The 14491-nt window shown below is 47.0% G+C and overlaps 1 protein-coding gene across 3 annotated transcripts in view; it reads right to left on the minus strand.

The window, feature by feature from the left end:
* Positions 1-8537, minus strand: part of TEC (tec protein tyrosine kinase) — a 49947-nt gene extending 41410 nt beyond the window's left edge. For 2 of the 3 annotated variants that reach the window (XM_013172708.3, XM_013172709.3), the window contains exon 1: positions 8012-8537. The gene's annotated coding sequence lies outside the window, so the exon portion shown is untranslated. Of the gene's footprint in view, positions 1-1184; positions 2137-8011 lie in introns of those variants that run through there. The other variant, XM_013172710.3, reaches the window with a different exon arrangement.
* Positions 8538-14491: the final 5954 nt, after the last annotated feature.

Consider the following 14491-nt stretch of genomic DNA (forward strand, 5'->3'; position numbering starts at 1 on the left):
CTCTTAGTACGTGCAACATAAAAGCCAGCTGACTGCTTTAGCATCTGCAGTGACAGCTATACAGGCATGCTTGAGCCTTACCTTATGGGAAAAGGAGCCCAGAGCCATCCGTAATACACTGGCTACATCCCAGCTAAGCACCACACGACCACAGAAGCAAGCACATGGCTGGGAAGAGCTGCAAGGAGGTTCTGAGGTCTGGCAAAAACTACAAACAAGTAGTTGGCTTTCAGGGAATTTGGGGGAATTTTAAGCATATGGCTTGCAGAAGAGAAAGCTACCAGGATAAGCACCGGGCTGGAGAGGAATGATGGCAGCTGCGTTGTTCATGTCTCATATCAAAGCAAATTAGCTCAGGACCAGATGAGAAGGCCTTGAACCAGCTCCAGGGGTGCGGTGTTCCTTCCCTCTGGGTTGTGGAAGACCACAATCTACTCTCCATATTGCTAAAATCGTGGTCTTTAAATCATTTATCAAGTAGCCACCCTTCTAAGTCACACGTGTAGACTAAAGGGGAGACAAGTTCAGGTCTTCTCCGTAACAAGAGTTGTGAACAACCGTGCTGTAGGCACAAATTCGACCATTCTCTCTCCAAAATTAAAAGAAGTTTAATAAATTCTTATCTTCTTTTTAGTTGACCCTTCAGTTGCTTTTGCCAAATGCTCTATGAAGAACACCTTCACAGCAAGCCGGAAGGCTGAAATCAGTGCATTTCATGGACCAGTCAGGTTATCAGAGGCAAGAGTCAAAGATGTTTGTGAGCAAGAGATAGCACAGCTCCTGCTTGCACTGTACACCAGGAGCCATTCCGGTGTTCGTACACCAGCATTACACTTTTAGCAAAATTAAGCATGAAAAAGGCACACTTGAGGTACATATATATCCTGCTTTGTGGTAAGACACTAGCTATTAATGACAGAAATTTGCATAACACACCTTTTTCATTATAATGACTGTTGAATTTAAAAAAGTATATACCAGAAACTATGTTTAAACACATTCATTAATGGGGCCATCAATATGAAAAATACACACATATTAATAATCGGTTTTAAATAGAGACAGAAACAAGCACCCACTGGAGCATGCGGAAGCTGCAACGGTGAGAAATAGTTCAATAATAAGCAGGGGAAATTCAGCTGAAGGCAAAACTGTGAAGTTAACTCAGATGATAAACTTCTGACCTTAACTCATGTGTTGCAGTCCAGGTTGACAAACGTGTACATTTCTCCTGACACTCTATTATCTTGAGGCAGTACTGTAACGTCACTTGACAACTGTTGCTTTTTTGCACCTATTTAGTGACTAGCCCCGAACCTTCTCTCATACAGACAGAGCTGATAGATCTACAGTTACCGGTCACAACTGTCTTCAGTGCACCAGGAAAAACCCAAGCCAACAAGCGAGGGGCAGGAAATATTGCAAGTTCCGGTGTCTCAAGTTTCCCCTGCATCTTTTTCATCAGGATACGGCCTCTCTGCTATATGAAACAAACACAAGAGTTTGGATTGGAAATGAGTGACTTGTCTGCAGTTCAGCTGAGATGCTGTACTACCATTCGCACATCTGGCAATTCACAGCTTCTCAAACTGTGCAATTGTTGCTCCACTTATCAAAACAGTGGTGTTGGCAAGGTCCACATTCTTATCTTCTGATTCCAGCCTCTCTCACCCTCTTATGTTGGATGGGTTACAAGGAAAATTTCACATAACTGAAACTCAGATGAAACTCAACACAAAATTCCCTCACCCTCATTTTACTGAAATAGGACAACACAGCTCTTGGTGCTCAAATTACCACTTGATTGCACTCAGAATTGTAGTAATAATGCTGCCAGACAGAACTTCACATTGTCATGCTTTGTGTTCAGCTGGCATGCGACTCGAAGGACTATATTTACAGCAGCTTTCATTTTCTTTAGTAAGTTAGCAAAGTCTTTCAGTTTCTGCTTTGCTCTGTACTTGAACTAGGTGTATGTTAGGATACGGATTAAAAAATAAAAAGCAAATACAAAAAGACCTCTCTAAGTAGAATCCACACTGCCAGGTACTTTCTGAACAGGTAACTGGAAGAGCAAGACCTATTTTCCTGAAGTTTTTGAGGCAGATCCCAAAGAGTTCTACCCTGAACTTATCTGCAGGGTTGTTAAATGGTTTAACTTCTACTTGCATTTCAGCCTTTTACTAACGAAGTCTTCGCATAGAAGACTGAAAATCCAGGATGCAACCTTGAAGAATTCCTTCTTCACATACAACACAAGCAACACCAAAGGACTTCAGTTTTCACAAATATAAGTATTGATTCAGGGAAATAATTTCTCACTGCATCTGAAAATCAACACAACTGAGGCAGTGCTGTCATCTTGTGTTTTCTCCTTCTCCAAAACCCTCACGAGGTGGTGAACATCTCTAGCAAAGAGGCTCCTTAACTCCACTCGCCTTGATATCAGCTCTCGGATGTCGGGGTGTTTCAGACCCTGGGAGCTAAACGGGGGGCAAGAGCACTCATCAGGTGTAACAAGACATTTAACATCTTAAGGAACTGTATTCAGCTTTAATTCTCTTTAAGACATTATGTGATACCATCATTAACGCATGATAGCATCGTACTCCATCTAATCCACCCTGACGACTTACGGCAATGCATGAGAACACTACAGAAAGGGCATCACCAGCAGTAGGGCTGCCACCACCCAGTCCCACTGAGGGCAAGATTACAAGGGGTGAAGGCAAGATGCCGCAAATGTAAGACAACACAGTCCCTTATGGCTAGCTCTCAGTTTTTCAAAGGGAGTGCCTGCTTCGTGCTGACTTTCAGGGTTATTTCCAATTCAAGAGATCCAGAGAAATAACTGAATGAAGCTGAGGCAATTGTGCTGCTTGCCCACTACTTTAGTTTTTAATCATAGCACACGGCCACACAACCGAACGCTACCCCGTGACACATTATGTGTAAGGCAGTTGAACAGAAAGTTGCAGGGGCAGTTTGGAAGCCAGGACTCCAAACACCTGAGTGCTAGACTTCTGCATGCTGAAAAACATTCTTTTTATTATCTTCGCTGGATGCAGTGTAGGCAGCCCTTTTACTTCCAAGAGATCCCAAAGTACATTTAAGATTACCAGTTTTAAAGGACCTGCCATGGGACAGTGAGCAGCCCATTCAGCTCAGCTCCGTTTACACATTCAGAGGCCATCCCCCCGAATCGGGTCCCGCAGCCCAACACAGGACAGATCCTCTCACTCCTTCCCCCACCATGGTACCAGGGATGGCCACGGTTTGGTTTGCAGCTTCAGCTGGAAGAGGTGCTCATAATCATGGGGAGGGGGTGACAAAAGCCAGCCCTCACACAACTCTTCCTTCCCCAAGGATGTGGAGCTTGAGCCTGTGATACAGGACGTCCTGCAATTCACAAGGCAAGCAGTAACCCTAGACATGACGAATTTGAAGCACTGCCGTTATCTCACCTCCACTTTAGCATAGAGAAGCTGACAAAAAGACGTTCACACAGGGCCGTCTAGGAGAGAGAGTCACGGGAGCTGCTTTCAGCTAAAAACAAGGGGCAGTTATCATGTGTATCTGACGGTGGGTTATGTGGCTGTCTTGTGGGGGAAAGAAAAAGTCTTCTTTTGCTCAACAAGCACCCGTGGCCAGGGGCAGGTCCCAGCCTAACAGGGCAGGGGCCAGCAGGCCCTCTGGCGGTGCAGGGCGCCCGTGCCCTGCCCAGACCGTGGTGCAGGATGAGCGCCGCTCGCTGCAGCACGCAGGCAGTTTTTTCTGCCCTATATTCAGGTGCAACCAAGGCGCAGATCTAACGTCTTCTTATGATTTAATCAGATCACAGCTCTTAAAAGGCACGGGGCTGAGCAAAACCCCTCCTGACAGGAAACCCTCCTGTGACCTACTTGAGCACGCAGGCAGTTGTACCTGACGTGTGGCTCAGTGGTACCCAAACACCCACCGATAAGGGAAACTGAACAAGAAGAAGTGGGAGTGCCAAGAAAACGCTCAGCCCAGGCTCCACACACCCCCAGCATGCTGCAATCTCCTCTTTTTCCCTTTTTTTTTTTCCTGTGGTTGTTTAACTTTGCACGGGGTTTTCACCCGAAGAACTGGGACAGCACGCCCCAGCTGGCAGCCTGCTGCTTGCCCTGGGAAGGGGGGCTCTCCCCGGCAGCCACAGCAACTCGTCCCTCTGTGGCACGCTCCCGAAAACCAGCTCACCTGCCCGTGGTACCAAGGCTGGACCATGCTGAGCCAGGCGCAGGCTTTGCCGAGCCTCCCAGAACACAGGCCAGAGGCATCTTCTCAGCATGGTGGTTTTCCTTCTGCTAAATATTCGTGTGTTGTTGAAAGGGAAGACTTCTGTCAGGCAACGTCATTCTTGCTAAGACAGGTGAATGCTGCCTGTGATGGGCTGAGCTATTCCTAGGAGGCTGCTGCTACTCTTTCAGAGATCTCATGATCCCATTTGAACACAGCAGACACTTTACTCTGCTTGCAAGAAACTGACATCTCCATCTTACTTCCAAGTTTAGGAAACGATAAAAACCTGCTTTCCACCCCTCCCAAAGCACCTCTTACGATGAGGCCCTTCTCCCCACACCTGTACGAGAAGCCTATTTGTGTTTCAAAGTTTTATCTCCCATGGATATCTCACATTTTCCTGCCTCTGCATCCTGACTCTGAATCACGGCCCATGCAGCGGAGCGGAGGCAGGGGATGACTGAGAATTGCCAGAGCTGTAATTGCCACGGGGCAGTGCTCAATCACACGCCTCTGCTCCCCAGTTCCTCTTCTGCCCCATCAGACAGAAAGGGCATGTGTGTCCACCCAGATGTCGGCTTCCCTCGCCTACACACCACTTTCTTTGCTAATGCATTTTCCTTTAGAAAATAGCCAGAGAAAATGACCAGAGTGAGGAGAGCTGGGAGTTGCTCTGAGGGCCAGCACAGTAAACCGTGGATTTGCCTTTAGAAACAGCAGCCTCTATCAGCAAAAATACATTTCTTGAGATCTAATCATTTGTTCAAACAAATTTGAGATGGCAATTGCAATCTCACTGTTTTTGGAGAGCTGTGTCCAGTTCTATCAGTGGCATACTTCATGCTGAATTAAATCCTGGCCTTGAGCATTAAGGCAAATTGGGAAGACCCCTCTGCAGTGAGCACACTGCAACCTGTGCAGCAAGGGTCCCTCCCTTGCATTTCACGTGACGGAGGAAGCCACGGGCACCACCAGGCCAGTTAAGAACACTGCTCCCTGACTTCCATGGTGCAACGACTGACTGACTGCTGCTGTCACTTGGTGCACAATTACCACTGCCTTGGCTAAAAATATACACACCTGCCTAATAATGAAAATATCTGTAGCACAAATGAAAAGCGTATGATAGATGTCCTTTAGAAGCACGTATATTCTTTGAAATATACAAAAAAAAAGCCACCTCAGGCCTTCTTCTCCAAGCCAACCATTAGTCCTCTTCATCCAAGTACTGCTTTCCATATCTTTTGATTTTAATACCAATATTTTCTTATCCTGTTTCTGCAGAGGACCCATGTTAGACTGCTACAACTGATTCTTTGGCATACGCAAACTTGTCTTTTTTTAAAGCACAGCTCCAACTTCAGCAGTGAAAAAGTAATAGGTTACTGAAAAAAAGTCAAAACAAACAAAAGTAGCAAAACATCTTAGAGGTCAATGGTTAATAGAGGCTAAAGACATTTTTTCCATGATCTTTGCGCTGACAGTCAGAAGCACAGAATTCCATTGTCTAATAAACAGAAAACATTTTGCAAATTTGGGATATAAACATTTGTATAAAAAGTACACCATTCTGCACCTTATCTTGTGTATTCAGTTTATAAGCTAACACAACACAGAGGGAACTAATCTGCAACAGGTTTCATCTACATTTGGTGGAGGGGGAGACTTCTGGTGCTTCCAAGCAATTCTGTGAAATTAACCACTTCCCCGTTATTTTAACCTTAATTACAGGATACCACACCATCACGGCACTTCTGAATACAATGTTATTTCAGGGCAAGATAAAATAATATACAGCTGACATTGTTTTATCGGCTCTATTTTATTTTTCTCCATTTTCAGCCATTGTAGGCAGTCAGCCAGGTTACTGGATCCATCACAATGCCAAATTCACAGGACTGAGCACACGACTAAGGATTAAAATGTAACATAACTCAGGACATAATTCTAGCTGCTTCACAATCCATGGATTTAGAAGATTAAACTCTACATTAACATCCAAGAGGGAAAAAAAAAAAAAAAGGTATTCCTCTTGTTAGTTTTGAAGGGCTAATAAAATCAGGGGTTTGGCTGATAAAAACTTGAGTTACTTCACAAAGAAGGCCTAAGCAGCAGTGTGTTCTACCTCCGGACTCCAAATCTTTGTCTTTGATTTTCATACCTGTGAGATTACTGAGTTTTTTAAAAGAGAGGGAGAGAGAGAGAGAGAGAGAGAGAAAGGAGGGAGTATCCAGGTGCCAAATATAACCACATTGCTCTGTTTTCCGTGGTTGCAGCCGGCAAACTCCCATGGAGATCAGTTGGTTCAAAACACTCAAAGTATTCATTTAGGAATTTAGCAAAGCATGTAAAGCACCCCTTCATTCAGGAATAAATGCAGAGACAACCATCATTATCTCACCAGGAGCTTTAATGTCTTACAAGATAAATTTTGCAACAAAAACCTGGAGAAATATGAAGACTACGAGAGAAGAGTCCGACAGCAAACAGGCTCTCTCCCCCTGCAAACCACAGTCGTCAGAGGGCTACGAGAAGCAGCGGCAGAGCTCTGAACGAGGGGGACAGCAGGCCACCGAGCGCTCCCTGCCACGCGTCCCAGGAGACCACTCGGCCCGAGAAGGAAGAGCTTTGTGGGAGCTGCCATGAGGACAAACCCTCTGGGGAAGACGAAGCCCAAAGGGGAGCCGCTGTGGGGACGGAGCTGGGAGGACAGCCCAGGGAGGGAAGGCGGCACGGCCCTCAGCTGGCGTGCTGAGGAGAAAGGGGAGCATGTGCCCCCTCGCCTGGGGTACTCGCCAAAGGGTAGCTGGGGGTCTCTTTGCACGAGCCCTGCCCTCAGAGGGCCCAAAATAGCCTCGATACTTACATACCAGCCATAAGCAGCAACTCATTTTTCAGTCAGTGGGGAGTTCGGAGAGAAATTAAACAGCAACGCCTCACCCTGGAGTCACACCGTACCGAGGGTACGGCACATCTGCAGCCTTTAGTCCAGACTGAACACGAATGGCCAAGAAGCAAGCGGTCCCAAGACACGTCTATATCCGCGTTTCTGCTGCGGTCAGTTTTTACATCTTTAAGAAACACTCTTGCTTACTCGCCTGCGCATCGCAGATTAGCGTTAGTTACCACGAGACCTATCCGTCAGTCCAAGCAGCGAGCTGGTGGCCACGGCTGCACGAAAAGCTCAGCTGGCGGCTCCAGCCATTACCAGCTCCGACCTACACCAGCCCGGACGGGACGCCCGGGGAGAAGCACACAAATCCTGTCACCCACCGCACCAGCAGTGCCCGAGCAGCAGCCCAAGACAGCGCATCCACCGCAGGGAGGGAGAAGCAGGCGGCGGGACGGAGGGCACGGCGAACTGCTGGGATGTCTGAACTCACACGCCGAGCTAGCCCTGCCTTCAGCCAAGCCCTCTCAGCGAAGCACAGCAGCTACACGGATGCGTTGAAAAACCCGCAGCAAGGAAACAACGACAAAAAAAAAAAAGTCACGAAACAAGGAAACAGCGAAATCCGAAAGGATTCCGCAGCCCGGACGGCGCTGCCTCGTACCCCACGAACGCCACCCATTAAGAGCAAAGGTGGAAAGCGCAGCTTGTGCCACAGCCTCCCCTTGGCAGCTTCCCCTCGGGAACCGCAGCCCCTGCACGGCGGCAGCTCCGGGGGCACCCCCCGAGCCCCCCCAAAGCCACCACGGCCTCTCGGCTGGGGGGAGAGGGACGGGGGCAGCCCCTGCCCTGCCTTACCTGGGTCTCCCGAGCTCCGCCACCGCGGAAGGGGCCTCGGCGCCGGCGGCGCGGAGGGAGGCGGAAGGAGGCAGGCACGGCACCGCACTGCCCCGCTCCGGCCCGGGCGGCCGCCCCGGCGCCTCCTCCAGGCGGCGGCCGAGGGAGCCGAGGGGAGGCCCCGGCCGCCCCCTCCTCGTCCCGGTGCAGGTGCCGGGAGTCCAGCGGCTCAAGGGGTCTCGTCTGGAGGCCAGGCGGCTTCTCGAGGCCAGCGGGGGTCCCCGCCGAAGCGCAGCCCCCGCCGAAGCGCAGCCCCCGGGGTGTGTGAGGAGGTGGCACCCGGGTGCTGTGCCTCGCCTTCTCTTGCCCCAGCCCTTGCCTGTGGAAGCTGTCAGCCTGCTAAGTCCCACTAACAAAAGAAAAAAAAAAGTGTTAAAGTTCAGTCAGAATGCATCTCTGTTGTTTTCCAGTGGCAGCCCAGAGGAAAGCGAGCAGGGCCTATGCTGCTCAGGAGCAGAGGGCTTTGTTGTGACTAGTGCGTAATGGCTGGATCAACACAGATGTCTTTCTGTTCAGTTCAGAGGAAATGACTTACAGAGCCTTTGTTTTCACTTGGGGGATTTCCTCTAAATTACATGTTTGGCGCTGTGGCCATGCCCGTCACACTGCCTCGGAGCCCAGGGAGTTGTGGGGCTCCATCCCTAGCGCGGGGCGTCCCTGGTATAAAACACCTGCGGCCACCTCACGGGGACCAGTCCCTCCAGCCCGCTCTCACCACCCTCCCTCCACTCCATCCCCACACAATTGTGGTAGCATGCACTCAGGTGCCCATGCAGACCTCCCTACCCGCTGCCACTGATGCCGTCGGTTTTGCAAAATGGGCAACTTCTGCTTCATTTTTCAAGCAACAGCAAAATCAGCTTCTGGCGTTGCCTGCTGCTGTGGCAGGAGGAAAGGGCAAGACCAAACAATTGTTTAAGGAGGAACTTGGAATAGCTTCACCACATAAGGTGCCATTTTTGAGCTCCAGAAGGAAGTATCATCTAGCAGAGAGCGGTTATGATCATGCGACACCAACAGCAGATTTACATCAGCCCTGAGACTCCATCCCAGCAGCAGCAAAGGGACAGGAGAGCACACCTCTGTGGTCCAAAGCATGTGCCTACTGCCATGTGGGAGCTTCTACCACAATGGCAAAGACTTTAGGAGGGCGGTGGGATCAAGGCAACTACAAGGTGACTCTGCTTCTGGGGATGGGCACACATTTCTGCAGGACTGAAGAGGGTTGCTTGTTGTCTGAACACAGGTTAGGCAGAGAGCTCTGTAAAGGCTGGGTGGCAAAGATGAGGATGTGCTGAGCAGCATTCAGGAAACTCTCTGTCGAGTACACACTGAGCACATGCATTGAGGAAAGGCTATGGAGCTTGGGAAAAAGCATTGTCCGCCATTCTGTATGGCTTCTTATGGCTTGGTGAGAAGGGCAGCACCATACACTTGGATTTCTGCTGCACAGTTTTGGTTTCTTGTGGCCTGTATGCCTTTGCTATAGTTAAATAGAGCAACTGGTGTGATTTCATTTTGAGACATATGCCAACCCTTGCGCAGTGCCAGGGCTTGCAGAATTACAGTGGGGAGGCCTTTGCATCTTGCCAGAAGTGTTTTGTTTTCCTTCCATACTTCATAAATATCTAAAAGCGTCCATAGCCAGGGCCACTAATGTGTCCTGATAGGCAGGTGACCTATTCTCCGTTATCTCTGTTATCACCAGTGACAGGACCCGTGGGAATGGTGTTAAGCTGAGGCAGGGGAAGTTTAGGCTGGACATCAGGAAGAGGTTCTTCACTGAAAGGGTGGTCGCACACTGGAACAGGCTCCCCAGGGAAGTAGTCACTGCACCACGCCTGTCTGAATTTAAGAAGAGATTGGACTGTGCACTTAGTCACATGGTCTAAACTTTTGGGCAGACCTGTGCAGTACCAGGAGTTGGACTTGATGATCCGTATGGGTCCCTTCCAACTCAGGATATTCTATGATTCTATGATTCTATATAATATTTAAAGCATAAAGATACTTTTCAAATAACAAGCTTCTTTTACACGTCTATATAAATTTTACAGATGGGAGGGGGCTGAGCTTTCCACCCAGGGGAATGTTTCGGCTTTAGGATTTAAAAAAAAAAAAATGCAGAAAAAGCAGCAAGTTGTAACCAGAAATGATTTCATTTCCCTAAAATTTCACATGCTGAAATGCTATGCAAACAGTGCAGTAGTGGGGGAATGAGAAAAGGAGGGGATATTTCAGGGTTTTAGCTTTGGTTCTACTCCCAGAAGAGCTCAGTGTTGCTTGCTGTTTCCATCTTTTTCTCTTTTGCCTCTTAGAAGTTCAGGAATCCTTTGGGCTGGGATGGTGTAGCATCCATCCCATCTCTGGGCTGCAGGGATCGGAGCACGTGCTGTCTGAGCCTTTTCTTTAGTAAGCCTCTGGGGACTCAGTGAAATTAAATGGCATAGTGATCTTGCTGTGTTTTGGATTAAGGGCACTTGGCATCCAGAGTGGTTGATTTTTGCTCTACTGCAAAGGAGGAACAGTGGTGAAGGGTTAGTCTGGCAAATCGCCCCTCTCTAGGAGAAAGTCTCCCCTTCAGAAAGGATGGAGGCTTATGAAATTTCAGGACAAGAGAAAAATTACAGTCGTCGTTCACTGTCTGATTTCCATATCAGCAAGTGTGCTGGTTTTTTCTGCCTGCTCTTTCTCCAAAGCTTCTTCTCCTTTTTGAGAGATTTTGGAGGTGATATTTCCATTACATCACTGAAAGTAACTCTAAAGAGCAGCGGGAAATACAGACATATCATAAAATATTTTTTCTTGCAGTCAATATTGTTGTCACATGAATTTGTGGCCTGGCATATAAGGATGTCTTAAAGGTCGATGGAGAGATCAGCAAAATAGCTGAAAACCACAGGGAACATGTCTGAATAAGCCTTGGTTAGGAGAAGAGAAACCAGAAGGCAGGATAGCCATGGGCACTCTGGACAACCAGTTTGCAAGGTGGGCTATGGTTTGCTGGCAGACAGTTTGAGCATGTATGGGGAAGATTTTAACTGGGGGCTGGGGAGCAGGACTCGGAAACACAACAAGTTTACACCAGCTAAAGATGTCTTCCTTCAAAATGGCCACTAAAAATATATTCAAGAAGGGAATTCAGCTGGGAAGGGAAGGGGAGAATAAATATGTGAATAGACTTTAACAGAGAAGATAACTTTCACAGCTAGTAATGCTGAAGTTAACTAGCTTGCAGCTAACTCAGGTATGTTGAAAGGAATTTAAATCTTTATTAATCTTACCTACCTTCACACATTTATGTCTTCACATGAAATTATCATCTAGACTCCTCCTAATGAAACAATTCAGGACTTTTAGAGCCCAGATCATCTGACTTGTTTATTCTGGGATGAGGTGAATTGCCCATGGGCAGGTTTCTCCCTCTCTCAGTTGATCACTAAAGGCATGACTAGATATTTAGTGCATTTTCACTGTAAACTTTTGAAGCTAGGGAAGATTAATTTATTGTTAACATGCCTTCCATGTTAAGCCTACCTATAGAGTTCTTTACTGCAACCCACTGTAGTAATATCTTCTACAACTTTCTGCTGGGAAACCAGTAACAAAGTTCCCCAAGAATTTCCACACTGGCTCAGACCAAGAGTCTATAATAGTGACTAGCACTGGACACCTAAAACCAAGATGTAGTTAGGTCCTAGGATAAGGAGTTGTAGCTCTAGGTAAAGTCTCTCATGAGTTCTCTCTAGCTCTGAAACTTTAGTTTTAACTTCCTTGCAAAATATTTTCAGTTTAGTTTTGGCTATTAAAACTCTGGATATTCTTGTTATCCATGTATCAAACTTCCTTTTTAATCTTGCTACTTGCTGATGCCCATGGCAACATACTCTGCGATCTAATTGTGCACTTTACCAATGCTATTTCCCTTCCAGCCTTTTACGTCGTTTTGTTTCTATTCGATCCTCTCTGTGAAACAGAGAAAAATATTTTGTTCTTCTACCTAGCCAAGTTAGGGGAAAAAATATCAAGTATGGTTCAATCCAGGCACAATGTGTATCAAGGGAACAATAAACCAAGGGTTTCTGCTACACCGTGAGACAGAGCCTGTGCTTTGTCCCAGCCCTTGCTAATAGGACACATGTCAGGGCTCCATGGGGGCCAGGGAGCCCTGTTCATCTCCCTGGGAGCCATGGGGGATGCCCAGGGGGACAGCAGGACAGGACCTCACAGCCGGGGCCTGTCCCACCACCCTAGCCAGGGAGCAAGCCAGGTTTGAGGTCAGCCAGGTTCGACCAGATCATCAGATTCTGAAAGAAGAGGAAAATAGACAGTGAGCTCCCAAATTCTTTTTCCCTTTCTCCCTGAATAACCATTTGTGCTAGAGTTTCAAAGTCAAAAATGAAATGAAGACCTCTGTAATTTTACTTCAGTAGCCTTCAAGCATCATGATGCAATATTTCATTACACAATCACAATGTTTACTCCACTTCTCTGCTTCTTTCTCGACTCCTCTGCTTCCTTATTCAGGATGAATAAAGTTTACAAAACAACCAATTCTTCAGTCTTTTCCAGTATCTGTCTCACAGACAGCCCTATGCTTTCATTTTTTGGTGTATTTTCTGAAGCTTACTCTGAGGAAACATTTGATATATTCATGGGATTTTCTGTGGCATCCATCACTACAAATGAGTGGAATGGACTACCTCCAGCCTTCAAGAGAGATGGTACAAATTGGGTATGGTAAGGGTCTGCAAAACCTTGAATGGGATGGAGAAGGTGAATAGGAATCTGCTGTTTACTGTCTCTTCTGATTCGAGAGCTAGAAGTTCTCCAGTGAAGCCAGAGCTGGACTGAAACCAAACAAAAGGAGACGGTTCATCAGGCAGCAATCAGAAGATGTGTGGAGCTCTTTGCTTCACAAAGGATGATATGGACAGAGTAAATCGAATGGGTTTCAAGAGAGACTGGGCAGGCACTTGGAAGAGAAATCTATTGAGAATCCCTAGACAGATGCAATACCTCAGATCCAGGAAACATTCTGAGACTGAACCTTGAGGAATACTTGTATGTGGTACCATATCGGCTTGCCCTGTTCTTGCTTTTCCCTGGTCATCCGTCTGTGGTCAGCACTGGAGGCAGGATGCTGGGCTGGGTGGATCATATGCTTGACAGATACAAATGAATGTATTTTTTTACAACAGTCCTGTAAGTTATTGCAACATTTATTGCCTGTCCTACAAGTCATCATAGTAGCTCACCAAGATCATACTAGCACTTTCCCCACCATCAACTGATCTGCACCTCGCACAGCCCAGGACCTACTTCTCAATCTCCCATAAAGGGCAGTCAATCTTCTTTGTTCCCCTGAAGATTTTATTGCTGTAATAAGTCAAAGTTCATGAGAAGCAGGGATTGAGATAGAGACAGTTGGATCATCCACTGAGGTCCCTACTCAGCTGAGACATTTAAGAGCCCCTGCATGTCTTTGAAGGGACAGATTACCCCAGTATAGGGCTAGGTTATAACTATAATTGTGCAATCCCATCATAGTCTGAGGACTCCAGCAGTCATGATCTGGGCACACCAGCACCAAATATGCCGGACATCTGCATAATGGCTATGTGTTTAGGAAATCTCCTGCCTAGCTCTAAGGACAACCAAACTACTTACTGCTGCTGAGTGTTGTTTTTACCTGCTTTACTTGAAACGCCTAAATAATCCCTATGGCTCTGCTTCTTCTTTGCAAACAGCGTATTTCCTCTACTGCTATAACAACAGGCAGTATTCTGGCCACAGTGGCTAGACCACAAAGACATTCTCTGCCCTCTTTTATTAAGATGCGTTAGGATGATCTGGGGAAAAATATATACATATATATATATCTTCTGGATTCATTACTAACAGGTAGTAGAGAGAAGAGTTGCTTTCAGGCTCAGATCTGGGTATCCTTCCTTTACAGACTCAAAACCCAGGTTCTCCAGCACATCATGGAGTCGACAGCAATGATGGTGGATATACTGGATTCCTCTGCGTGACAGCCCTGTGAGCTTTCTTCTGAGAACAGACCACACATTTAAAATACAGAACTAACTACTTTCTCAAGGCTCTTCTGCACTGTAAAATTCAAGCAAGAACTTTTATAGAAAGATTGCTGGCTGGAGGAAGCCCTAAAAGACAAGTTTCACGTAACTGCTTTCTGGGGACAACATGCTCCGCTGAAAAACTGAAAAAAAAAGTCTGAAGAAGAGAAAATACTAATAAGCCTGACCATCCCTTTTTACTGGGGTAGGCACACGGGGTATCATCGTTCTTTGCAGTGGCCAGATCAGGTTCAACACAGGTCTGCCCCAGGCCATGGAAGAACAGTCTCCTCTCCCACTACTGTTTCTGTCCTCTGGAGTCCCTCTGAATCTTTGTAGATTAGGGTCTCTCTGTTTCATA

The sequence above is a fragment of the Anser cygnoides genome, chromosome 4 (assembly GCF_040182565.1).
Source record: "Anser cygnoides isolate HZ-2024a breed goose chromosome 4, Taihu_goose_T2T_genome, whole genome shotgun sequence".
NCBI classification, from domain to species: domain Eukaryota; kingdom Metazoa; phylum Chordata; class Aves; order Anseriformes; family Anatidae; genus Anser; species Anser cygnoides.